This window comes from Oryctolagus cuniculus, chromosome 4 (assembly GCF_051225735.1).
Source record: "Oryctolagus cuniculus isolate XC-2025 breed Fujian yellow rabbit chromosome 4, ASM5122573v1, whole genome shotgun sequence".
Classification (NCBI taxonomy): Eukaryota; Metazoa; Chordata; class Mammalia; order Lagomorpha; family Leporidae; genus Oryctolagus; species Oryctolagus cuniculus.
This window is the reverse complement of record NC_142870.1, coordinates 91,563,409-91,591,060: the sequence shown is the minus strand read 5'-3', so window position 1 is coordinate 91,591,060 and position 27,652 is coordinate 91,563,409. Positions and strand designations below refer to the sequence as shown.

Here is a 27,652-nt window from a genome sequence, read left to right as displayed (position 1 = left end):
AGGACAGTCATGTCCGAAGAGAGAGGCAAAGGTGTGGATGTCTGGAAGTCACAGGAGGTGGAGCAGGGAACGTGTCAGCACAACTAGAAGGCCCGGTGTGCTCGCAGAAGGCACCCGGGGTAGGTGGGCGGGCAGGGCAGAGGCGGGGTGGGGGTGCAGGGCAAGGCAAGGCTCAGGGCGGTGTCTGGAGGGCTCTGAGCCTGTGCTCAGGGGCTTGATTCTTCCCAGAGTTCGCTGTCCTGGATCAGCTCCGTTGCAGGCAGCGCCCATCACTGGCTTCTGGAGCCTCAGTTTCCCCTTCTGCGACATGAAAGCCATGACGACTGCCTCTAAGGGAAACTGTGCGAGGGTAGGCCACGGGGAAGCTGTAGCAGAATGCTTTGCGCTCCTCTAGGATAGAGCATGCAAATCACAGTTATTTATAACGGCAGCAAACTGAGACTCTGAAAAGACGCCGCCAAGCGCTCCCTCTGGAAATCCTGAAGCCCTGCTGCTGTGGGGCTGCGCCCAGATCCCAGCTGGAAGCAGGCTTATCTCTTCTCAGCTCCTGGCGCGCTCCTTCCGCTCCTGCCAGGATGTTCCTCATACAACAAACACTAAGCTCCCTGCATAATTCCACCTACGGAGGAGGAAGCTCGGCGCGCTTCTGCCCGCCCCGTGCAGAAACAGCTAAGCCGAGTCCTAAACTCCCAGGTCGTGACTAGTCCTAGTCAGGGCCCCACCAGGCAGCCCGGTCAAGGCCAGCCCCGTGGGGCTGAGGAAACAATCCAAAGTTGCCCTTGTCTCCTAAAGCAGCGTTCCTTCACGGAGCCAGCCTTTTCCCGCATCGGATGTGTGCTGGACTCAAAGGACTCGGGCATCCCAAGAGCTGACGGGCAAGGCAGGGCTTGGCCTCAGCAGGGAAGACAGAGTTTCCTCTTCTGCCCAAGGAAGGGAGAGACCACAGCGGTTTCAACATGGTAACCTTTTTCTAAATGCAAATGGAAGCGCTCTTGGACGTCCCTGCAGCCCCGTGGATACGGCGGCAGCCCTTCCACTTGACCGCTCAGGGACTCCAGAACAGTGCTTCCAAGGCTTTCCTGTGCACTTCCATCCGCGGTGGACCTGGTTAACAAGCACCATCAGGCTTTGAGTTCTGATATGGGACATGGAATTCCGCACTTCTAACCAGTCCCCTAGTGACGTGGATGTTGCTGGCCCATGGGCCAAACTGGAAGCAGGAAGGGTCTAGAGTTCAAGGAATGACAGCCTGGAAACCACCGAGGTGAGGGTGGAGAGACACTCCCCATCCCCGGAGGTATTCGGCCCAAGCTCCGAGATCAGATTCTGCTTCCCTGGACTCAGGTCAGCCTGTACAACTGACTCCACGCCGAGATCCCAGGACTACCTTCCTCTTACCCTCCTCTGGCCGTCGCTGTCAGTCATCTCAGCAGCACTCTGGGAAAATTCCTAAGAGGCTTGGCCGTGAGGAAGAGATTTAAGGCGTAGCTTCCACTGCCACAGAAAAGCACAAAAGGTTCAGGCCAGCTCTCCTCTCCGCCCCTACTTGCCACCGCAACACAGAGAGAGACAGACAGAGATCAGGTTCCCACTGACACTTGCAAAGGAAGGCCTTGTGACAGCCACCTCCTCGCTGTCCTCTCCTAACCCCAGATGATGGAGGTCGTTCCCCTCACACAGCCTGTGCTCCCCAACCCCCCAGCTCCACCCTCTCTGGGGACTGAGATGCTCCCACCGAGGTCAAAAGTATTTTTAGCGATGCCATGTGGACCCAGGCTTGGCCAGTCTGTCCTGCACATTAATCTTGAATTCCACAAATGCCAGGTCTCCTGATCCAGGAGGCACAGAGGCGACAGGGAAACCTGAGCGCATTGGAAAATGCAGCGCACGGCCTTTTGAGGCTTTCGCCCAGGTGCCGTGTAGGAGACAAACAACAACAGTAACACCTAATGCTCAGAAAATGCCGCAGCATTTACAGAGCACTTTTCCCAGCATTGCTGTCTTTTCTATTCCCAAGCGGCTCACGGGCAAAACAAGGCAAGCATCATTCTGATTTATATTTCATGGAAGGACCAGGTGACTTAGTGAGATGACACAGCTTGCAAAGGGCTCACTGGACTCCTCATCCTCTAGACCCAAAGTCAGGGTCTGCTACCAGCTCCAGACTTCTGTCCTCCCTTTGCATCGCTTTTGTGTTTTGGGTCAGCATCCCAAGGAGCTATCTGCAGCCTTTTGTGTTAAAAGCCTGGGGTCATAAATGCTTTTAAGAAGTAGAAAACTAAGGCCGGCGCCGGGGCTCACTAGGCTAATCCTCCGCCTAGCGGCGCCGGCACACCGGGTTCTAGTCCCGGTTGGGGCGCCAGATTCTGTCCCGGTTGCCCCTCTTCCAGGCCAGCCCTCTGCTGTGGCCAGGGAGTGCAGTGGAGGATGGCCCAGGTGCTTGGGCCCTGCACCCCATGGGAGACCAGGAAAAGCACCTGGCTTCTGGCTCCTGCCATCGGATCAGCGCGGTGCGCCGGCCACAGGGCGCCGGCCGCGGCGGCCATTGGAGGGTGAACCAATGGCAAAGGAAGACCTTTCTCTCTGTCTGTCTCTCTCTCTCACTGTCCACTCTGCCTGTCAAAAATTAAAAAAAAAAAAAAAGAAGAAGTAGAAAACTAGAAACAAGGAGGAATAGGGTGGTTTGGATCAGTCATGGGCCTGGCAGGAAGCAGAGGATACAACAGTGAGTGAAGAGAGTTTAGGTAACTCACAAAGGTGTAGGCAGGGTTAAGGGAAATGAGAGTGAGTGACGCACCCCCAGGCTCACAACACCCCACAGCCGTAACCAGCCTTTGGCCTGTAAGGGCACAGGGAGAGGAGCTACCAGAGTCTGGAAAGTGCCAGTAAGCTGCAGGAGGGGCTGCCTAGTGCCAGCTGCGGCCTTTGGCAGAAGAACGCTGCTATGGCCGACCTGCAGCCAGCAGACGGTGCGAGGGAAAGAAACGCCCCATTTCTCCCCTCTGCCACCCTCCAACCAGATGGTCGGTGCTGGGCCGACGCTCACCAGAAGCCAGAGAACAAGGGAACCTCCTGCTATCCTCTAAGGATGGCCTCCTAGAGAGACTGGGAGAGAAGGAGGAGAGCATTTGGAGGGTCAAACAGAACACCAGCACACACTGCTGCCCATAACGGTAGTCAAGGGATCGGGGCAGGGGGCCACGGCACAGAGGCTGAGTGCCTGGGGTTGGCTGCAGGGAGGGGCAGCCCCATCCTCCCGTAGTGGTGTCACCCCTGAGCCCCGCTGTGGCTCTCTGGGAACTACTCTTACCTTGGACCCTGGGGGAGCCCACAAAAAAACTAGACCAAGAATGCCCGAGAGACCCTACAAAGTCCACGAGCAGTGTTGGCCATCCTGGAGCCTGGGTTTACAGATCAAATGCAGGGCGCGGCCCTGTGTGATTCAGTTTCTCTCTCTGAGTCTCCTTGTGTTTCTCTGTGGAAGGAGGGTAAGAATACTAACCCCTGTGGTGCCCATCAGGCCAGGTTGGCACTTGACACAGTGGGAATGCCACTTACAGACTTCACACAGGGAAGCCAGAAAAGAATGTCACGGATTCCAAAACAGTCTAAACCACCCAAGCTGCCTTTGCTCACAACAGAACACGGCTCGCTAGGCTTGAGGTCAAGGCCAGGGAAGCCCTGGATGTATCTGACTAAGTTTCTTTCATGTAAAAAGAAAGTGACAGCAGTCCCCCAGGCAGGGGCAGAGCTGGGATCCCACAGGTCTCCTCTCTGCGCAACCCTCCTCTCACGGTTCCACAGGGACGCCCCCCCCCCCACCTGCCTTGACAGGTGACAGAACCCACCTATGGGAGTCAGAAGAGATAAAGGACAAGGAAACAGTGTGCCCATTGTGATGGTGGTTCTTATAATTATAATCGATAATAGTGATCTTTCCTCTACATACCAGCCCCAGGGCGCTGGAGTACCTTCATTAACCAGGTCTTCAAGGTAAGCTGTGACTATTTTGCCAGGGCAAAGCACATGAATGCTGGGAGCACAGCCATGGGTATGGTCATCAGAGCAGCTAATGACAAGTGTCACTGGCTGAGAGCAGAATCCCAGGGCCAGTGGACACAGGACAGGTAAGTTTTGATGGGCAGCAGGTGGCCGTGAAGGAAGGAAGGTTTGAGTAGGGCAAAAGGAATCGGGGGCTTAATCCAAATCCTGAACTGTGAGAGGAGGAAATCTCAATCCAGAGCAAGAGAAAAGGGGCTTGTGGGAGCCCCTCTGAGTGTTGGCGGCACTGAGCCCTGTGCTCAAAGCTCCTCTTCAGCACCAGATTCCATAGGGAAGTTTTCGGCAGATGTTTCTGTGCATGGCCTCCTTGATGGGGAGACTGGAGCATGTCTCATTTGTTGCAAGGAGATCCTATGCCATAGTGCAGCTTTTAAACCAGAAACCCAAATGTCAACTCTTACTGAAGATCTCCAGCTTCCCGACTGTCTCTCCCAGGGCACTGGCCACGCTCCACTGAGCATCATATCTTAGAGGGTGTAAGAGGTCAGCTCCACTGTTTACTGTGTGACTTTGGGCGTGTTATTTAACCTCTCTGAGTCCTAGTTTCCTTTTCTGGGTTACAGTGATAATTAAATTGCCTATGGAACGGCTATATGGATTAGACATAAATTAAGCATAGAATTAGATAAGGCAATACTTGCCAGGCTTAGGGCTGGCATTGTGGCACAGTGGATTAAGCTGCTGCCTGCAACACTGGCATCTCATATGGGTGTCAGTTCATGTCCCAGCTACTCCATTTCCTATCCAGCTCCCTGATAATGAACCTGGGAAAGCAGTGGAAGATGGTCCAAGTACTTAGAACCCTGTACCCATGTGGGAGACCCAGATGAAGCTCCTGGCTTCTAGCTTCAACCTGGCCCAGCCCTGGCCATTGCAGCCATTTGGGGAGCAAACCAACGAATGGAAGCTTGCTCTCTTCTTCTCTCTCTCTCTCTCTCTCTCTCTCTCTCTCCCCTCTCTGTCACTCTTTCAAATAGATCAAATAAACCTTTAAAACAATACTTGTCAATCTTGACAGCAAGACCTGGCACAACAAACACTCAATAAAAGTCTCCAAATTATGGCTACATTGAGACCAAGGAGAGATACCACTAATGCCACTCACCTAGTTAGAAGATTCAGGGCTAGACCTCAGGGATTCCTATACCAGGCCAGTGCTCTTCCATGGGGGCTTCTCTCCAGGGAAATCCACAAAGGGAACTTAGCCTTATCCCATAGAATGCTGACACAGGCCAGAACTTCTGAGATTCTCTAGGGGTGATTCAAAAAGTTGACAGAAAACTAGAATTAAAATATAAGTTTATCTTGGAGCAAAAAAAGTTGGTTTTTTTGTTTAAGTCCAGGCATAGCTTTTTCATCATATGCCTTTCCCAGGAACTTCTTGAAGACCTTTTTTAGTACAGAACCTTTCTCAACCTGACCACTGGAGAGACTGTATTTCTTCTACTCAAGTTGCCTCATTGCTACCAACTAATCATCTGCCTCCCCTTCCTTGCTAAGGAAGACAAGGCCTCTGACCTACCCCCTTGGCCAAGTCTTCCCTCCCACTCTTATCTTGCTGAATCACTGTATTCTGGCAGCCCAAATCTTTATGGTGACTTCCCCATCTCACTTTGCTTGTTTAGATTGAGCACTGTTTCACAACCCGATGGGAGCTGAGTCACTGAGTCTCCTATGTGAGGTTCTGGGGCCCTGCAGTGGGTCAGCAGACCCACTGGGTTCACCGTGGGGGTGGTGGCAAGTCAATGCTAGAACTCAGTGGGCTTAACACATGCAGGGTATTGTGTCACACCAAAGCGCATTCAACAGCCTACTGGTAACTCACAACCTAAGCCCTAACCACTTAGCAGTTCCACTGAATCACAACACGTTAGAGATTCTAAAGTGGGTGCAACTTTAGAAATGAATTGATCTCCTCTCCCTTTTTTGTAGGGGCACCAGCACCTTAGTGTGGAAATTAGAATAAAGAGTACCAGAGTGTAGGAGTTCAGAGTTTAGACACTGTAGTCAAACTGTTCAAATCTTGGTTCTACCAATGACTGTGAGGCCTTGGCCAAGTTAATTATGCCTCTGTGCCTCAGTTTCCTCATCTGTAAAAGGGAGTAGGCTATTTGTCTTACAGGGCTGCTATGAGAACTGCATAAGGTAAGAACTTGTGGAGGGCTTAGAACGCACCTGGCACATGGCAGGCACTGTGTGTTTGCAAAATGAACAAGCCAAGGAGACAGGAGGCTGAGTCTCACCGAAGCGGCCAGTGTGAGCAGTCGCAGGTTGGATTCCATAGTTCCAGAGCCCCTTTCTGCACTGTCTTGTGATGGCATTCCTTGTTGTGTCTGGAAACAGCACCCTGCACTGCTCTTTGGGACATCTAAGCAGCCCTGTTGGAGGTCCCAGGGGAGAACATGGTCACCAGTAAGTAGCTAAAACCTCTTGGCTGACTCAAAAACCTCTGCGGCTTTCAACTTGGCCTTGGCCGAAGCCGCTGTCACTGCAGGGGTCTCCTCAGGAAGCAGAGAGTCAGCCACAGGACCTTTGCGACACTGTCAGATGTCCTAGCACTGAGGACTGCTGTGCCCTTGTCCCCTCCCCATCCCTCTTGGCGTCTCCCAGCCACCTCCTATTTGGTCTCCTGAAGGTGGCCGGTGACTCGGCACCTCTCTTCCACCTAGCTGTTCTCCCTCAGAATCCGATTGCCCCAGCCATGAAACTCCACGGCTGCTTTGAGTTAGCTTCTTTGGGGCTCTGGAGTGGAGAGAGAGAGTGACAAAGAAAAGGCACACATCAGACAGGTATCAAAGTTTTAACTCAGAGGGTACACTGCTCAGTGAAGATGGGGAGAGAGTGTCAGCTCCCTCCCCGGGGCCTGGCCTGAGCCCTGAGTGACATGAAGACTCTGGAGAGGCCTATGCAAGTTGACCATGATCCAGTTTATTCTCTCCTTGCCACCCTTTGGGTCTGCAAGCAGGTGAATGGATGCGCAGGGACTCAGACTCACCTTCTTCTTGACTCCTTCCCCTGGAGCATCGTCACTGTCACCTAGAGCAGACTCCAGGCTGAGCACTCCTCCCCTGCAGTCCTCCCTGCTGTCCACTCTGCAGAGCCATGACCCCAGGAGCCAGCTTCTGATTCCGTCAGCGTCCTTCTCAGTTACTCCCGGGCTCTCTCTGCAGTCCCAGGGCCAGCTGAACCCTACCTTGATCCTCACGTCCATGGCCCTTAATCCCACAGCCTCCTTACCCGATCAAAATCACGCTGTGCTTAGCTGTAGTCCTCCACCATGACTCACCTCTATTCCTCCATGAAAATCAAGGGCTGTAATCGCTTATTCTCTGAATGACCATGAAATAGTGACAACCTCTCTCAACCTCACTTTCTTCATCTGCAAAATGATGTGATTTAAGAGGGGAGGATTTTCACAAAGAGAAACCAAGGCAATGTGAGTGTATCAAGGCCGCAGCACGGTTCCACCTTGAACATGGTAAGAGTGCAATAAAAGTTAGCTTTATCATAATCATCAAAATGATAATGATGTCAATGATTATTCTACTTCCCGGTCTCTTCCCAGAAGCCTCCTCAGATCCCCCAACTGAGCGCTATGCCTGCTTGTTCGAATGTTCCCTGTACATGTGACTGTTCCATTTCTGCAAGGAATTACAGTGACTTTCCCATTTCACTTGTCTTCTGCTTTATAGCAGAGACTGTGGCTGATCTATCTCTGGATCCTTTGTATCTTCTAAAAATTGGTCCTGGCACTTCGTAGGTGCCCAGGAAAGCTTTGTTTCATTTGACTGTTCCTCTAGACCCTGCAAAGAAGGCCAGAAAATGTCAATGATGATCACGAACTGGTCTGGAGGAACGGAGTCTCTCTTCAGAAGTGAGACAGCATGGCTCAGTGTGACACTTCTCTGCCTACAAGTGCATACAGCCCAGCCTGGGCCGCAGAGGGAATAGCTGGTAGGCTTCTTGACATTTGCCCTCATGCCCCAGTGCCCTACTTCCCAAAGCCTAAGCTAGTGATGCACTTGCTCACCAGGAAGAGCAAGGGCAATTGAGTGCAAGAGAGAAAGTGGTGCATTTATCACTGAGATTCTACTTGAAAAATGGGAATGGGGAAGGGAAGAGAGATCCTGTTTCCAAGAAAATGGGGGTGGGAGAGAAACGACTCATGGCTTTTTGTCTCACATGCTAAAGGGGAAGATGACGCCCTTGTACATGATATTGGTTAGGGAAATTCTCCTTCTGATTACCTGGAATTCTATAGCTTGGTGAGCGTGAACTCAGACGGGTCCCAGCTTTCTGATTCATCGGATCCACAAGCATGAGGCTGAAGGCACACAGTTGCCTCTGCCCCAAGCTGACCTCACTTGAAATTCCCTGTGTTGTCATCATGGCCTGAGCTAAAGCATGGTCACAGAACTTAGTTGCTCAGGGGCATATGTTAGTTCAGTCACAGTAGCTGCCTTCCCTGAATTCCAACCCAACTAGACAGCCTGCACCTGCCCCACATCTCTAGGGAGTCAAGCTCTGAGAGGAGCCCCAGGGATCAGCCAGTCCCGTCCAACCCTGGCCCAGAGAGGAAGGGTCACACCAAGAGGCAGTGTTGGAGTCAGGCCCAGGACGCAGCACTCTGGCTCCCAGGGCAGGGCGCTTTCCACTACCCGAGATGCCCCCACAGGTTATCCCATCCCAGGACATAACCCATGAAAAAGGGGGTTGTGAAATGCTTCCACCACAAATCCAAGCTGGCTGCAAGCCCAGATGGTTCTCTCTCTCTACCCTCCTAACCTAGTCTTAGTTCAGCATTGTCACCCCACCTGTCTGTGTGAGCCCTTCTTCTCCATAAGGTCAAGGTTGCCTTCCACTGAGCAGCCCTTGAGAACAACTGTGCTGGCTTCTGCATGTGCCTTCCCAGACACCTCTGCTGGCAAGCCCTTTCCATTGAGCAACCGTCTTGTGCAAACTGAGTGCTTCTTGGCCTTCACAATTACTCGGCAACTCTACAAGACCGTACGCAAACAGTTTGTTTTGATTTCAAGTTTGAGGTTGAAGAGCTGGTTTTGTATCTTTCTTTCTTTCCCTTGAAGAAGTTACTAGATTTCTGGTCTTTGATTCTGTTTTTTTTTTTTTTTTTTAAGATTTATTTATTTATTTGCCAGTCAGAGTTACACACACACACACACACACACACAGAGTGAGAGCGAGAGAGAGAGAGAGAGAGAAAGAGGTCTTCCATCCGATGGCTCACTTCCCAGTTGGCCACAATGGCCAGAGCTGTGCCAGAAGCAGGAGCTTCTTGCAGGTCTCCCACATGGATGCAGGGGCCCAAGGACTTGGGCCATCTTCCACTGCTTTCCCAAGCCATAGCCGAGAGCTGGATTGGAAGTGGAGCAACAGGGTCTCGAACCGGCGCCCATATGGAATGCTGCTGCTTCAGGCCAGGGTGTTAACCTGCTACACCACAGTGCCAGCCCTGTTCTTTGATCCTTGACTGTTATCTCAACACACCTCTGTCTCCTGCTAGCCCCCAGTCTGTGCCAGGTGACACAGGAAGGCATCTAGAAAGAAGCAGGCTATACCTCCAGAGGGAAGATGCTCCCCAAATGGAGACTTGGCAATGACTCCATCTTCCCTCCAAGCCTCATCCCCAGACTCATCAACCTGTTCATGCTTCTACTACAGCTTCAGCCTGCATTATAACTTCCTATGTTTGTTCTCAAGTTTTGTGGTTTATGAAGCATTTTAACCTCCTGCAATGCATGTTATACCTAGGGCTTCCCTGATGGGCAGGCAGGGCGGACAGAGAGAACATAGTCCCAATACTTAGGCTTGGCCGGCGCCGCGGCTCACTAGGCTAATCCTCCACCTTGTGGCGCCGGCACACCGGGTTCTAGTCCCGGTCGGGGCGCCGGATTCTGTCCCGGTTGCCCCTCTTCCAGGCCAGCTCTCTGCTGTGGCCAGGGAGTGCAGTGGAGGATGGCCCAAGTGGTTGGGCCCTGCACCCCATGGGAGACCAGGAGAAGCACCTGGCTCCTGCCTTTGGATCGGCATGGTGCACTGGCCGCAGCGGCAGCCATTGGAGGGTGAACCAACGGCAAAAAGGAAGACCTTTCTCTCTGTCTCTCTCTCTCTCACTATCCACTCTGCCTGTCAAAAAAAAAAAAAAAAAAAAAAAAAAAAAAAAAAAAAAAACCACTTAGGCTTAGGCTTGTACTGGGGCTGATCCTATCAAATTACAGTTAGAAATAGTTAGAAATATATGCGGTCAGTGTCTTGACTCCAGGTCCAGTGCTGCTTGTGATTTTTTTCTCCCCTGCCAGCTACTCCCTCTATCATCCATCTTGCATATCCAGCTAAGAGAGCTTTCTAGAACATTCTTCTCAGACTGCTCTCCCAATCATAAGTCTTCAACAACTCCTGAATGTCCACAAGATAAAAATCTAATGCTTTCCTTGTTTTCTAAGGGCCTCCACTGTGCGGCACCTAAGTTGAAATAATGTTTCCCTGCCGTTATTTCAGCTACTTCAGCGGTGGGTAGGAGTTGGTGGGGGGCATATTTGAATTTCCCAAATTGTTCTATGTAATTTTCAAACCTCTGTGCGTTTATCTTGGTGATTGCCTAGACCTCCATGCCCCATGCCTGGACACAGGTCTATCCTACAAGGTGCTAGACTACCCAGCTCACGGTAAAGTCTCCTTTCTGAAATTCCATAGGCTGTGTCAACCACGCTACTCTGGGACTAGGGGACCACCTGCTGTCTCCCACTTGAGCTCAAGAATGGGCTTTGTATGTGAAAAAAGGGCTGTTGAAAGGTCTCTCCTAAACATGAGGTTCAAGAAGAGTGTAGAGTAGGACTTGCCTTCACTATGGCTAGACAAGTAACAAATCCCCGGGAAAACATGTTGAGTGTGAAGTACAACACTTCTATTCCATCACTAGTAGGGAGGAGGGGCAAGAGGTGACCAGGCTGGCTCAAGCTGAAGTGAAGAGGGCTCAGGGCTCCTGTAATGAGCACACTCTGTGACCTTGGACAACTTCACCTTAGAGTCTCAGTTTTCACAACTGGAAAATGTGGGTGACTGTAACCCCACCAGCCCATCTCACTAGATCATCACAGGAGAGCAGCGTGGTGTGAGTAGGAGGAACGTTTAATGTCCAAGTCTGCCACCTCTGCCGGCACCACGCTAAGCCTCCTCCCACCGCCCAGTGTACTTCCTCCGTTTAAACACCTGAGACCATTGCGATCCAGAGAGGAGTACATGCTGCCTTTGGTACCAGTGCCATTGATTGATGGCCTTCTGATGCTAGAAATGTCCTATGACCCTTGGACTATTATTAGGGATGGTGAAATTGGCAGAGGGACGCTAAAAACAGCTAGCGTAGCCATCACTCACCTTTTGGTTTCGAATAAATAAAACTTTTTTCCCTTCAAAGAGATAGCGTTTCTGCATTGTTTGCAACACCTTGAAAATAAAGGGGTTTTTACTTTGCAAGATTGGGGAGTTTGACTCTCCTGAGTTTGCTCTGCCCTGGCCCTTAACCCTGGAACATTTGTTCCAAACTGGAACATAAGCCTTGAAGTTCAGCCAAGTTGGGTGCACTTCCTGGTGCCTGCCCCGCTGGCCTGAAAGAGCCTACATGCCCTGCCCTGGGGTAGATGTGTGTGACTCTAAAAGAGGCAGAAGCTCAGGGAACCACAAGAGGATCGGGGAGGGAGGAGTTTGGGTCTAAGGGACACTGGGGTTCTTGCCTAGGAGTCCATATCTGCCTCTGAGCTACCCATGGGAACTCAGGCTTTTCACATGTTCATTTAATTATTTTTTAAATGGATGAAATTCTATGTATTTACGACCTACAAGATGATGTTTTGATATATGCAGACGTTGTAGAATGGCTAATGCAAACTAATGTATACATCACCTTATCATATTCCTGTGTTGAGACACTTAAAATCCACTCTCAGGCATTTTCAAGTACTCAGTGTGTTGTTAGCAATTCTAGCCATCATGATGTACAGTAGGTCTCTTAGGATATTCCTTCTGTCTACCTGAAATTTTGTAGCCTTCGACCAACACCTGTCTCCCCAGCCCCCGACCTTGTGATCTCGGTAACAATCGTGTCACTGCCTGCTTTGATGAGTTCTGTGTTGTCATGTTCCTTGTGCAAGTGCCACGTTTCCTTTGAAATACCCAGGGCCTGGCAGATTGCAGTGAGCCATCCACCTAACTGCCCCTCGCTTCACTTACCACCCCCACCTCCTCTAAAGCAACCGAGATATTTTAAAACCCCTGCTTTGATCTTCTTTGCATATCAGTTACACTATTTCTGAGTGTGTTTATTTTTATTTTTTTTTCCGGTGGTGAGCCTGTGCTTTGAGCCCTTTGCTTTCACGTTTCCACTTCCTCTCACGTTCCTGCACGCTGCTGTGGCCTCCTGGCGTGTGGCTCAGAGCAGGCTGGGCGGTTCTCATGGGTCTGTGGGTCTGTGGCATTGCAGGGAGCTGGGGAGGCAGGATTTGCACCTGTGGCTGTTCCGCTGCCCTTGATCGTCTGCAGAGATGAGCTGACATTTCATAGCACGTTTCCTGTATCCCTTCTTCCCTCAGTCCCAATCTAATGGGTGGGGAAAGCCCTCATCTGGGCATGAGGGAAATCAGGGATACAGTTTTGACTCTGACACTGACCTTAAGAAAATCCGCTACCCTATTCAGGTTGGATTTAAAATTTCTAAAGGTCCTATGACTCTAACTTTCCAGGATTCTAATCCACATAAGAGTACTGCTCTATTGTGCTCACTTCAGCAGCACATACTAAAACTGGAATGCTACAGAGAAGATTAGCCTGGTCCCTGTGAAAGAATGACATACAAATTAGTGCAGCTGTGCATATTAAAAATAACAATCATACTGCCCTAGGGAGGTGAGGGTGGGGGACAGTGGGCGAAGCTTCACAACCCATATAGGAGTGCCTGGGATTGAGTCCTGCCTCTGGTTCTGGTCTAGCTTCCTGCTATTGTGCCTGGAAGAAAGTAGATGATGGCCTAAGTGCTTGAGTTCACAACCACCCATGTGGGAGATCTGGATGGAGTTCCTGGCTCCTGGCTTTGGCCAGGACATTTAGGTAGTGAATGAGTGAGTGAATCTCTTTCTCTTTTGTGGCTGTCTTTCACATAATCTTTTCTTAAAAAAAACAAACAAACAAAAAAAAAAACTGCTGTATCATTTACTGAAATAATGTATGTACTGAGGATCAGCTTAGGGCCAGCCAGGTTCTGGCATCAACATGTTGGAGATACAGGGCAGCTGAGTCATGACACTCACCTAAGCCCACATGCTTTCCAACATTTTTCATGTCACAGCATACTTAGAAAGTGATGTTATTTGCACTGCAGAGTGGGCAAATGAACAAGGCTGCTCTTTCCTGGGACAAACGATTCATTAATTCTGGGTATCTTGAGCCCTTAATGGCCACTCCAAAGACAAAGAATTCAACATTTGGGTTTCCTAGGGGCCGAGATTTGGAAAGCTTTTGTTTAAAGGACTAAAACAACTCCTGGAATAAATAGAAAAGCATCGGTGTTCTGGTCCATGGGAAAACACAAAATTCTGGAGAGGAAAGAGCAAGTAATCAGGTGGTTCCTGAAACCAGACTGCAGAATTCAGCTAGATACTCTACCACTTACCAATTGTGTGTATCTCTGGGAAATGCTACCACTAGGTTTCCTCTGTCCTAGGAAAGGAAATAATAGGAGGCGACACTGGAGTGCAGCGTGGGTTAAAGTTATGCCTGCTGCACTGGCATATCATATGGGTACCAGTTCGAGTCTCAGTGGCTCCATACACAATCAAGCTCCCTGCAAATGTGCCTGGGAAAGCAGCAGAGGATGACCCCTGCCACCCATGTGGGAGACCTGGAAGAAGCTCCTCCTGGCTCCTAGCTTTGGCCTGACCCAACCCCAGTTATTGTGACTATTTAGGGAGTGAATCAGCAGGTGGAAGAGCTCACTCTGTCTTTCCTCTCTCTATTTGTAACTCTGCCTTTCAAATAAATAAATAAATAATTTTCCCCCCAAAAAAGAAAAGTAAATAATAATGTTCTCAACCTGCATAGGACTAAATAAGGTAATACACCTCAGCATGCTTTAAGTACTCAATAAATGTTAGCTTTTATTATGGTTAGTGCTAGACAGGAAATTAAAGGTCATCTGGTCCAATTATTTTGATTGAGAGAAGAGGAAACTTTCAACTTGATGAAAGTTACCCATTTGGTTAGCAACCGAGCTGGGAGTAGACTCGATGTCTTCGGATTTCTGTCCTGTGCTTTATTGTCATTGGCACTTACAGACACTCCGATCATTAGATGTTTAGGATGAGTCCTCCCTCGTCATTACTTTACAGGGACCCTACCTTGGCCAGTGGCTTGAAGGTGAGGATCTCACAAAGGTTTGCCTGTTTCACATAGGGAGGCAAGGGCTGGCTTCTGTGGCTTAGAAGGCCTGGGACTGAGTGCAAAGTCACAAACCCAGAAGTCCCATTTTACATACAAACATATTAACCCTTGGTTGGCTGAGATACATGTGCTCTTAGCAACACAAAGACTAGAAGTAGAATCTCAGATTTGGTGGTGGTTTGCTTTCCACTGAAGCTGTTGCGAACACTGGCCACTCACCCACCCCCTAAACATGGTGCCCCACTTGAGAAGCCAATTAGTCACTTAAATCTTACTTTCTTCTCTTCTTCCCTTTTCTTTTATTTGATCTCCAGTGACAAAGGATGGAGGCAACTTATAAGACATTGGACAATGAATATTGAAGAATTCATAAAAAAGAAAACTCCAATATCTTAGAAGAGACCATGGGATATCCAGCCTGTGCTGTCCATGACAACCATTAGTCGTATGTGTCCATTTGAACTCAAATTAATCAAAATTAATTTAATCTAAAATTTGGCTCCTAAGGCTCACTAACTACATTGCAGGTGCTCAGCAGCAACAGGTGGTTAGTGGACACTTTTTGGACCCTACGGTTACTGAATCCATTACTGACATGATTACAGAAAGTTCTTTCAGACAGTGCTATTTAGACAGACAACAGAGTCAATGTAGTCCCATACATTTGCAATAGATCAGATAAAATACGTCTCTGAACTTCAAATTGAGAAAGTAATAAATAAATCAATAAATGCAAAAAAAAGAAGTGTCACTACTAATTCCTCAAGGAAAACAAATCTTTCTCACTTAGATTCAAAAGAATTCCTCACTTATAGGGGAGGTCACAGAGTTACACAGTAAACAATGTCTTCCAAAACAAGAAGAGCCAATGTACAACAAACTTCAATTTTTATATGGACTCATGGTGGCCATCATTACTGAGATTCTCTTTGATAAAAACACTTCTCCAGTGCAGGAGTGGGGTACTTGCTTGGCTGGCTGGAGGGAGGAGCACCATGGTGACACTTGTCAGATGAATTTGTTCAAAGGGAATGACTTTTGTCCTGAGGCCTGCATGACAATAGCAACCATTGTAGCTCTGAAAGAACAGCTCAGACTGGAAAGTCATGGCCAGGTTTGAAGGAGACAAAGGCCACGGAACCTGTGGAAGAGGGTGAGTGTGGAGGGCGACAATGTTTCACAGATCCTGAGCACCCGATCACATGGGGTTTTACCAAGGAACTTCAGAAAGTCATGGAAAGTGGATTAAAAATACAAGTTTTGTTCTGAATCAAAAGACTTTGAAACTCATAAGTAGTTTTTCCCCCACAATATGCATTTTCCTTGAACTATTTGAAGACCCCTTGTTTACCCATGAGTGGTGAGAGTGTTTTACAAAGAGGTAAATTATAATGTGTGGCCCTAGAAAAGTCAGGCTGGCCACTGCATAAAGACTAATTACAGGGGGTGAAAATGTGGCCAGGAAGAGCACAATAGTAGAGTGACACCAGAGGAGACCTGAGAAGTAGCTGCAATTGACAGATCTTTCAGAGGTGGAGTCAACAGGACTCGCTGAGAGTCGAGATGACAAGAGTTTCAGGGAAATGAAGAAAAGCAGAATTACTCTTTGTTATTTGCCCTGAACAAATTGCTAGGAGGCCGGGTACCACTTCCGATGACAGGGAAGACAGAGAGGAGAACTTCGGGGTGGGGCAGGAATAAATCAATAGTTTGGTTTGGGTTGGGTTTGTGTGAAATATCCATTATCTATACAAGTAGAATTATCAAGTCTGGAGCTCAAGGGAGAAGGCAGTTAGAGATGGAGAGCTGGAGTCATCTGCATATAGATGGCATTTTAAAGCCCTGGGACCCACTGAACTCATCTAGGAAAGATATACACAGAATAGAGACACAGACCCCCGAGCCCTCCAAAATCTGATGCAAAGAGGGAAGAGCCCGACAAGGATACAGAAAGGCAAGGGCAAACCAGTAGAGTGGGGAATCACAAAAGCCAGGAGAAGGAATTCTTTCAGGACATGTGATGCATCAACCATGTCAAATGCTGCTGAATAGTCCAGTTAGACGAGGGTACCTGACTCTGGGCACAAGTAGGTCGGTGGTGACCTTGGAAAAGGCTGTTTAAATGGTGTGATGGCACCAGAAGAAAATAGGAGCAAAGTGAAGAGAGAATGGAAGTGGAAGAAGTGGAGGTAGGAAGTGTGGTTTATGTTTTCACAGTTTGTTTGCGAGGGCATCAAAGAAACAGGGTGGTAGCTAGAAGGATGTGCTCTTGTTTCCCAAGAGATGTACAAAGGCACATTTGTTGGCTTCCAGTGGGGGAGAGAGAGAGAGAAAGAGAGAGAGAGAGAAGCAGGTGTTCCAGGAGAGAAGCAAGGGAAAGGAGAAAGTATCCAGGGCACAAGTGGAAGGGATGGTCTATAAGCCCCACAGTGCTGGGAGGAAGGCAATGGGCGTGGGTACTGATACAGGAGAGTTCGGATTATGTGCTGGAAAGATGAAGTAATTCTCTTTCCACAGCCAGGAAGGAAGATCATTATCCTGGGAAATGAAAAAGTTTGAGTATGCTGGTGATTTTTTTAAAAAGGATTTATACATTAATTTGAAAGGCAGAGCCCTAGAGAGTCACAGAGAGAGATGGAGAGACAGAGAGAAGTCTTTTATCCTCTGGCTCACTCCCCAAGGGGCCACAATGGCTGGATCTGGGCCTGGAGCCTGGAACTCCATCCGGGCCTTTCCTCGTGGGTGACAGGGATGCAGGCACTTGAGCCATCCTCTGCTGCCTTCTCAAAAGCATTAGCTGGACGCTGGATTGGAAGCAGAGCAGTCAGGACTCAAGCCAGTGCTCATATGAGATGCCAGTGCCAGAGACAGCAGCCTGACCCACTGTGACACAATGCTGATCCCATGGGAGAGATTTAAGGAGGGAGCTAAATATGTGAAAAATTCATCCAGAGACTGAAAAACGAATTCTCATGAAGTGTTATGGGGCTAGCTGTCAGGGTCTATTTGAGGTTTGCGATCACAAATTTCAAGCAAGCTGGTCAGCGTGATTGGCAGTGTTCTGAAGCATATTCTGCCGTGTAGGTGCGGCACAGGAGGTGTGAGAAGGTACTCACAATGCAGCAGGGATGGGGTCTTGCCAAGTACAATAACGGGGAAGGCGTTAGGGGATTGTGAGGGAGTTGAAGTTGAAGTAGGGGTAAAATCGTGCCAGTAACACAACATCACTGGGCTCTATGCACAAGGGTACTTCTAAAAGTTTGTGGGAAATGGAATGAGAAGATAAATTAATTTTGGTGTTGAGAATTTTTGAGCTTCATGCATACAAAGGGTTTCCTGAAAGGTTCATGAAAAATGTGCATCTTGAGAAAATTAGCTGTGGATTTTAACTTTTTGCACCAAAACTAACTTAACTTTGAATTCTGTTTTCCCACTAACTTTGGAAGTCCCCCTCATATCTCCAAGCTGCCAGCCCAGACCCAGCAGTACAGCAAGAGTCTCCCTACCTCCCACAGAGCAGGTCATTATTGCTCCACCTGGGTCCTGCCGCTTTTAGAACCTCACTCCAGGGAGAACTGGGCACTGATCACCAACTACGTGGCAGAGTTGCTCCCGGGCACGTACACTGGACGGGTAAATCTCGACTCATTCCTCAGCCCATGGCGGTGGTGTGACTGGCAGAACAGAGCTAGAGACGACCTGGGCTTCCAACAGTGACTGTGTTACAGAACCGTAATGTCCTCGCCTGCCTTCAGCCTCCCGTGCCCGCTCATCACAACGCTGGTGCAGCCTAAATGACAGCCTGTGCGTGACACAGAGCTGATGAGATGGCGAATATAAAACCATTTTCAAGAATAAAGAATTATGAAGATGTGAAAATGATGCTATTTGGATGACTCCGTATGGCAGCACCAAAGGCAAAGCTAAGGCAGTCGCTGGTGTGAGCTTTGGATTCCAGATGTCAGCAGGCAGAGGTCACCACAGTTTAGGAGCTATTCATCTTAAAATTAGAAACTGATGAAACGCTTCCAACGAAAGGCTATGCATTTCAAAACACAGGCAGTGGGAAGCAACCCTCTCTGCTCTTTGTGCAACATCCTATGAGTCCGCGGTTCTCACAGCCCCAGGATGTCGCCGCCTGGTGTGTTGGAACAGCACAGAACCGATCCCTGGGTCGCTCTGTGATCCTCGGGGAGTGGCTTTGCCTTTGGATGCCTCAACCATCTTCTCTGGGAAGTGGGATGAACTGAATCACTTCCTACCCAACTTCTAGGGGCATCAGGAAGATTTGATTTTCGAAAATAAAAAAGAAAGAAAGGAAGAATTGGACAGGACTTTGGGTTCCTGTGCAGAGGTTAGTGGCAATGTGAAGTGTCACTATTATTAAGTCTGAGGCAGTCCCTGCACCCCCACCACGTCAAGGGCTACAGTGTGAGCTGTGTGACAGGCTATTTTTAAATTCCCATCTCTGGAAGCATATGGTGCTGCCCGGTGCCAAAAAGAGAAAAATGAGCCGCTTCTGTTTGTTTGCTTGCCTTGATCGGATGGAACGTTTCCTATGTGCCTGTTAAAGATTACCTTTTCTACTCTACTTTTCAGACGAATGCTGAGGATTTTCTGCGCTGCAGTCTGAAACAGAACACGGTGCTGTCGCTGGCCTAGGCCACCATGGAAGGCCACGCTGGGCACAGGCGCACTTCTACAGACCTTCCCCCTGCCACAGAAGACATTCCAGACACACAAGAATCATCCCATTTTTTAATGATCCTTTTTCTAGTTTTTGGTCATTTACTTTGGTCAGTGACAATGTTTTGAGGTATGCTTTTTTTTTTACATATAATAAAACAAAGGTCCCTTCGTTTTAGTGTTATTTCAGGGTTTTCCTGGTGGCTTATTCACATTATTTCTTTAGCTTCATGCTTTGTGAAAATCAGCTACTTTTGACTGAGGCTGTTTCTTGCTCCAATTATACATACGATCCCTTACAAACCTCAGTTCTGCTCCCCCTTTAACCAACCTAAAGGCATCGCCTTTGTTTTGCTATTTGGCAAGGATGACTCTGAATCTTGTCAAACTTCCCACTCACTGGATTTGATTTCTGACACCAAATCCCTGGAAAGATACACAGCTGATCTGTTGAAAAAGAAAAGACATAAAAACATCCATTTCACAGATTTCACGGTATCTGACTTTTGGGCAAGAGCAAAAATATTCCCAAGTTATATAAATAAGCCTCCACAAATCTTTTTTTTTTTTCTTCTGTCCTGTATGGTCTAGGATCCAACTGTCTTGTCTTTGGGTCAAGTGATCAATAAAAATAGAATTGATGAGGATGGTGACGAAAACTCATGAAGACAGGGCCTGCATCTTCCACTAAATGATGGAACCTGGAACACAGAAGAGGAGCTTGCGGTGTTCTGTATGACTGCCCAAAAAGGGACTCCATCAGAGAGCTTTTCAAAATCTCAAAACAAACAGCTTGTGAAGCTGCAGACTGTTCCATCATTGAGAAGATCTTCAGCGGCAGTGAACTCCTTTCGTTAGGAAGTGAATGGATAAGCATTTATTTCTGCTATGCATATTGGGACAGAAGCATTTAAATTGACAACACGCATGACCAGTGATCTTTACCATCCTGTCCAGCTCTGAAAATTTCTGATTCTACAGCCCAGCCAGTAACTTCGCATCCTTTTGGACAGAGAGTCAAATAGATACTCTGAGACCAATTTGGGTTTTCAGGAATTCTTCCAATGTACATATAAAGAGGCTTTCTACTTTTTTAAACCTTCCTGCCCGATTTAGATCAAATCCTGAGTTTGGTCATGAAGAGAAGAGTAAATATTGATAGTACGACTTGTCTTTTGCCTACACACAGAACCATCTTTCACTTCCATGGAATTCTCCCTCCGTTTCCATTGTTCTGATCCAGAACCACATCATCAACCCAGCCTGGACTCGGCAGGCGCCCTCCTCCCTCTCATATACCTTTGTAAGTGCAGGCTCTCCCCACCAGTCTTTCCACACCATCCTTTCATCATCACCTATCCCTGGTCTGCAAATGACCCCCCTGCCTACAACTCTCCTTAAGTTTCTGAAATCTGTAGCTCCAGACTGACTGGGCGTTCTCATTCCCAATGAACAGGACTCTGAAGCCTGCTGAGAAACCCTCCACCAACTGACTCACTCTGCATCGGTAAAGACCTTCTTCATTTATTTTTTTGTCTATATCAACCCCTGCCTTGAACCTCACGTGCTCTAGGGTGTGTTCCCAACATCTACTCTGTTAATCCTTTCTTCTCTGCACCCCTAGAGGCCTCAGGGTCTTTAGTTATCATTTAAGTAGTATATATTTCACTGCTGTGAGAAGCTGTATGTCTTTCTGTTGGGTGTGTCTTAGTTTCCCAATACTAAGTTGTAAGTTCCTGGAGGGTAGGGACGATCTTGCATTTCTTTTGAAACTCCCAAGTATTTAGCACAGTTTGGGCTACAGAAGACAGCAACAATCCCTCATACTCATGGCGGGTTTCAGATCCCACAAAGCACTGTCACGTGTCATGCGTTCAATGTGCCCAACAACCTGGCAAGGACTGCAAGGTAGATATTGAATGGCATCGAGTGGGTGAGGAAATGGAGGTTCAGAGGTTGTTACACCTGCAGTATGATAGGTTTTCTAGTCCAGGGCTGTCCAAACTATTAAATGAGTAAAATAAAGGAACAGATCTTGATGGGCTGCTGTTATGGCATAGCAGATAAAGCTACTGCCTGTGATACCAGCACCCCATATAAGTGCTGGTTTGTGTCCTGGCTGCTCCTCTTCTTATTCAACTCCCTGCTAATGGCCTGGGAAAGTATCACAGGATGGCCCAAGTGCTTGGACTCCTGCCACCCACATGGAAGACCTGGAAGAAGCTCCTGGCTCCTGGCTTCGGATCGGCACAGCCCTGGACATTGCAGCCATCTGGGTAATAAACCAGCAGATGGAAGATCTTTCTTCTCTCCCTCTATCTCTGTAACTCTGACTTTAAAATAAATAAATCTTTAAAAACAAAAAGAACAGATCTTGCAGTTAAAAATTTGTGGGTAGCCAAAGGGAAGTGACCACATATTTGGCAACTGCACCAATGTGCTGAAGTAGGATTGACTTCCAATACAGGCCAAAGAATCCTCTCTGTATGGATAGGCTTGGTTTGACTGACATATGGTCCTTGTCTTGGATTCTGGCCATGTTCTCCTAATGAGGAAAGATTCCAGTGAGAACCACGAGTGCTTTGTGATGTGCTTGTATGGGAGCCTAGAAGGAGATCAGTAACCTCAGACACACCCTTGGGCCTGCCCATCTAGATGCTTCTTGGAATCTGGGACCACAGGGACAGAAAAGATAGGAATGTGGAAATGGCCTTAGGCATCAAATGGTCTTCCATGTTCTTCACTTCTTTACTAAATTCATCCAATCACATTGAAATAAATGTTCAGAGACTTTGAAAATGTGTTTCTGTTCCTCTAGAAATTACCTCTGAATTTTCTAGTAAAAGCGTCTGCCAGCTCTGTTCAGCCAAGTTCCTTTCCCCCCTCTTTTCTTTGACAATGAAAGCAGTTTTTGTGCCAACGCTCAGATCTGGCAGGTGTTGGATGACACATGTTCTGTGATAAATGTTTATTACATAAGTTCATTCAAGCTAGCTACCATAGCTTTTGAGGCATCATTGCTACTTATCATCAAATATAAAACTGTCCTTGAAAATCCAAAGCTCAAGATATTCCACAAAGATCTATTTTTCCCCCTTTCTTCTTTTAGGTTCTCTGTGTTCTCCTGACGTCTGCTGCCAAGGGAGAAGTCAGTAGGCTGATGCCTGCATCCTAACTCTGCCACAAGCAGGCTGTGTGGCCCAGGGACAGTCACTCCTCTGCTCGGAGCTGGAGCTTGCTCCTTTGTAAAAGGAAGAGGTGGGGGCTGCGATTGCCAAGGTCTCTAAATGCTGACAAGTCCTGATGAGAGGACAGACTGGTGTGTGTGTGTGTGTGGTGGGGGAGCAGTTGCAGCCGAGCAGAAACACATGCCAGTCTTTCCTCACCCAGAATGTGTTTTACATAACTGAACGGGCTTCCTTTTTCGCTGGCGCATCTCGCAGTCGGGAGTGCAGGTGGCAGCACGGCCCGTACCAGCTTGACGAGGGTGAACACACAGGTATGGAGGCGGGCATATGGGGACGGCCACGCTGGTGGGTAATGAGGGCCAGGGACCAATAATCACTTTGACTTCATCACACTTCATCTTTCTCTGATTAGCATCGTAAGATAAAAGGGGCTCCAAGGTACTTAAAGTAAAAAGCTCAAGAACTACTAAGAAACTTCCAGTCCCAGCACTGTTCTAATTAAGGCACTCAGAAATTTTGATTCAACAAATTAGACTACTTTTAAGGGGGAAAAAAGGTAGAAGAATTTGCATATCAAGACTTTAAAATCATCAGCTTGGGGCCGCTGTTGTGGTATAACACGTCAAGCCACTGCTTGCAAAGCTGGCATCTCATAAGGGCACCAGTTGCAGTCCCGGATGCTCCACTTCCAGTCCAGCTCCCTGATAATGCACCTGGGAAAGCAATGGAGATGGCCCAAGTGTTTGGGGCCCCTGCTCCCATGTAGGAGACCTGGAAGAATCTCCTAACTCCTGGTTTTGCCCTGGCCCAGCCCTACCTGTTGAGGCCATTTGGGAAGTAAACCAGTGGATGTAAGATTTCTCTCTCTATCGCTCTCTCTCTCCATATCTCTCTGCTTTTCAAATAAATAAAATAAATTGCTTTTAAAAATTACCAACTTGATGCTATTTTCTCCCAACTTTTGACCAGCACAGGTGGAACCATACTGCAGGTCTCTCTGCACTCTAAAGTTTAGACCAAATGAAAACTCATGTGCATTATATCATTTCATCTAAAAACAATTTTCTGGAAGAAGGTGTTGTCATTGTGCCCACTAGATGGGTGAAGAAACTGGGGGTACCAACAGGCCCAGCAACTTGTCAGAATGGTCAAGCCACAGGCAGCACAGTTGAGTGATAGCCCAGATCCCTTGTCTGACCTGGAGCCCTCTCTGCACCAAAGCGCTTCCATAGGAAGCTCTCGTCCTCAGGCAGAGAAGTGAGTAGTTATTTACAAAGCTCAATTGGGGGTTGCCTCTTGGCTATCTAAGGGACTAGTGCAGAGTCACAGAGCTCAGAGTGGCCCTGGCATCACCAACCTCAGTACCTCTCTGGTACTCTGGGATAGCCTGGGATGAGTTGGTGGCAAAATCAGCACAGAAATCCCTTACTTCCTATCTTTACCTCTTTGAGAGACTTGGTGTTACAACTCAAAGTGGGGCAGAAGATCAATCACTGACCAGAAGATCAGAAGTTATTTTTTCAAGCCACTGAATAATCCTGCTGGCCAGGCTTGGACAGACTGATCTTCTGCCTATCTTTAGGGACTTCCATTAGCCAACCTCGCCAATGCAATATAGAGGGACTGGGAAAGAGAGATAAGTGACTGGCCATGAGTCACTCATTTTTGACCTTTGGCGTGTTTTGAAAATGTGTTGTGAAATGCTCAGCAATCAATAATTCCGTCACTGGGCAGCAGAGAGCTTGGGGGTTGTGCAGGGTGGCAAGCTGGGCAATAATGCTGGGTCATTCAGGCTCCAAATTCCTGCCGAGGGCAGGACCTACAGTGGGCCCCGAAGAAGCAAGGCCCCCATAAAGTTTTGCAAAGGAAGCAAAGTGAGGACCAAGGACAAATGGGAAGTGAAAGCAGACATCTCTGCTTGCACTGGATGAGTCAAGTAGAGCTGGTGGCTAGGTGGAGGTGCTCCCAAGCTAGCCTGTCTGTCAATTTCTGGCAAGGGCTGAGACCTATGCTACACTTCAAATGGCAGCTAGGCATCCCTTCTTTGCAGTCCAGAAAGCAGCTTAGTCTCCAGACATTGCACATGTGCTAGGTGATGGAGGCAGCTGCTACACGGGGAGGGAGCACATAACAAGGAGGCTGAAAGCCCAGTTCTACTTGCTAGACCTATGTCCCTGGGAGCAGCCACATCACCTGTCAGATCTCAGGCGCTTCTTTTCTAGCAAGAGGAGGCAGCATCTACATCAAAGATCACATGAGGCTCAGACTTGATGAGGGAACTGAAAGCATTTTTCAAACCATACACATGCAAAGGACTATTAGTAGAAACCCATCCGTCTGATTTTGCAAGTTCAAGTGGAAAGAGACTCCCACTCAAGGAATAACACTGGAGTATGGCTAGTGGTTAGGGCAACATCAGCACCAACAATGGTCCCATGCAGATGACAAGGAACTTTCAAGTTCATTGGCGCCGATCATTCTTAACTATAAGCAGTGTTGTTCTGGTAAATGTTTTAACAACTGCTTCTGTGGAGATGAACAAGCTCTAAGTTAGAGGATTTGTTGTTTCTGTGATGTAAATACTTGCACCATAGCCTGTTGATTTCAAGCTATGAATGTGACATTAACAACCATGGAGTGAGAAGAAGTTGCCACAATGGTCTCACACATGTAGGTATAAGCCAGCTCCAGTCTCAGTGTACCACTGGGAATTTTCCAGAAGGCTTAGATTGGCATAAAACATAAGAAGCCTGCCTGATACCTGGGACTCTAGTTTTTACAGTTTACCTCTGTAATAATCCAGAAATGGGAACTCTCAATTTCTTTATGGAGATTGTAGAGCGCTAAAATATACTTCTACCTTCATAAGTAATTTTTCTCAACTTTGAATCTGATCACTTAAGAGATCAGGAAGCCATGTGGAGTGGAATGAAACATGTAAATAGAGTCAGAGACTCTGAGATCAAGCGTGAACATCCCATCTGTGTGACTTTATTTAAGTCACTTACCTTCTCTGAGTCTCAACTTCTATGTCTGTGAAATAGAATCAGCCTTGGCCTTGGCTGCCTCATATGGCTATTGTGAGTTCAAAGAAAGGAATCCAGTACAAGGGTTCTGAGAACAGCAAAATCTTATTGACTTTGAATTATTGTTATTATTTACTTCAAACATCGATTACCAGACATTATGACTCATAATAATTATCATGCTATGCTGCACTGGCCAAGCCCTGCACAGGAACTCGCATTCTCCGTCGGGAGTGCTGTCTCCTCTGGTGCCTCTGCTAAGCACAGCCTCGCTCAGGTGGGGCTGTGGGACGTGACGGGAACAGCCCTCGGGGCCTGTGGTGTAGAGTTATTTTACTGGGCCTAGGGCCATCTGAACCTGCTTTTGCCCGCAAACCTTCACACCCAGTGACCCATGGAGGTTAACAAGATCCAGCGCAAGCTCTGTCAGTCCTGGGCTCTGACACTCCCACTGAAGAGCAAGACAATGGAATCTGCTGGAAAAACGTCCCAGCCAACTCTGAGGCCATTTTTGAGGCCAGGATCTGTTGCGGAGACCTGAGGAAGCAGGGTGTCAAACAAGTGCCCCAGTTAAGTCAGTTACAAGCAGACCTTGACCAAAACCACTCTGTATGATGTGAAACTTGATGGAGTGGAATAAGGAAAGGATTCTCTATGGACGCTATGCCAGATATGCCATAGAAAGCGGTACTTTTTGAGGGAAATCATGGCTGTGCAGCAACATATCTGTATAATCCACTCCAGATCGGGCTGGAGAGAATTTTACTGCCTCCATGCACCCACTGTGCACAGCTGGTCAAGACATACAGCTGCACCTGGGTTAGATTCACGGGCTGTCAGCCACAGAGGTGTCTGCAAAGAGTGTGACGACTCGCAGTTTGCCCCCAAGCCTCTACCAAAGGCCAACGCAGAGAGACACTTCAAGACAGGTGTACATGGACAGCCACCCACTCCTCTGAGTATCCTAAAGGAAAAGCTTTCTTGGTCCACAACACGCTCTTGTCCCTGTGCCCGACCTTGACTTTATTGCAGCATGCAAAATCAACGCATTTAGTCAACAGATACTTACCAGGCTCCAACTCTGCCAGACCCATGGGTGGAGCTGGAAATCCAGGATGAGGGGGATCCCACATTTGCCTCTAAGGAGTTAATAGTCTCAGAGCACTGAGACACTAGGCAGGCAGTTAGAGCACCACGTGTGAGTATCACTGAGATCGACACAGGTATTGGAGAATACAGAGCGGGGAGGACCCGGATGTGCTGGCTATTGGAAGGGGTTCTGCAAAGCTTCCCAGAGTAGGAGGCTTGTGAAGGAAGAGCACTTCCAGGCAGAAGGAATGGACTGGCAAAGCAGGGAGGTTTGAGCCGTGGTAACAGGCAAGTGGCCTGGCTACTGGAACAGAGAGTGGGTAAGGCCTGTGGCAGCAGAGGAGCTGCAAACTAAGCAAGTGCAAGTTCTCCTCTGCCAGACCTTGAGTTCAGATTTCACCTTGGAGAAGATGGCAGTCCCTGGAAGGTTTTCAGAAGGATTAGGGTTGCCGTTTTGGTAGCTCCATTTCTGGAGAGGCAGGGTGGTAAGCAGGTTGAAACAACGAGAAGGCAAGTTGTAAAGCTATAGCAGTAGGCTAGGGGGGAGAAGGCCAGGCTCTGAACTTAAGTAGCAGTGATGGGGGTGGAGAGGAGAGGAAGGATTTCAAAGATATCAAAGAGACAGACTCTCGAGGAGGGGTAGGGTGTGGCCTGAGGGCTAGGGGTGGAGTCATCTATACCATCTGTGATTTTCTGGCAAGGGTATCTTGTATATGTGATGCATTAACAGGGATGATGAGCACAGGGGGTTGAACCCATTTCAGAGAGACGTTAGCAAGTGAAGTTTGGAATGTGCTCAATTTGAGATGACCCTGGAGATGTAGGTGAAGACATTTGGTCAGTAGTTAACACGGGTCTGGAATTCACAAAGGGGAATCTCCTTCATTAAAGGTAAAACTCTTAGTAAAGACATGTTCACTATGCTCGTAGGTTGCTCGGCAATGAATTCTATTTCCAAATTAATATCAGAAATGAATCTCTCAAACAATCAGGTCACTACCTTCAATCAATGGAAAAAACAAAAGAAGTCTGTGAGTCATCATGTTTGCTTTTTTGGCCTGCCTGCTAGGAAGCTCAGTTATGTCTCATGCTCAAATAAAATAACCACACGAAGTCTTATAACTTAGCACATTTGCTTTCTTGCCATTTTTATGA

At 48.1% G+C, this 27,652-nt stretch overlaps 2 long non-coding RNA genes and 1 other non-coding gene across 27 annotated transcripts in view; 2 read left to right on the top strand and 1 right to left on the bottom strand.

Annotated features, from left to right (window-relative positions):
- LOC149127041 (uncharacterized) overlaps positions 1–26,881 on the bottom strand; it is an 88,274-nt gene extending 61,393 nt beyond the window's left edge. For 21 of the 25 annotated variants that reach the window (XR_016232479.1, XR_016232487.1, XR_016232488.1 and 18 more), the window contains exon 1: positions 26,478–26,877. This is a non-coding gene — a long non-coding RNA (uncharacterized LOC149127041). Of the gene's footprint in view, positions 1–5,167; positions 5,314–26,477 lie in introns of all 25 variants that reach the window. The other 4 variants (XR_016232481.1, XR_016232499.1, XR_016232482.1 and 1 more) reach the window with 2 other exon arrangements.
- On the top strand, positions 12,848–12,952 carry LOC127483051 (U6 spliceosomal RNA). The gene has a single exon (XR_007909023.2). It is a non-coding gene; the product is annotated as a U6 spliceosomal RNA (small nuclear RNA).
- Positions 18,151–21,559, top strand: LOC138849493 (uncharacterized). Its single transcript, XR_016232504.1, has 3 exons — positions 18,151–18,862; positions 19,108–19,324; positions 19,786–21,559. It is a non-coding gene; the product is annotated as an uncharacterized LOC138849493 (long non-coding RNA).
- Positions 26,882–27,652: the final 771 nt, after the last annotated feature.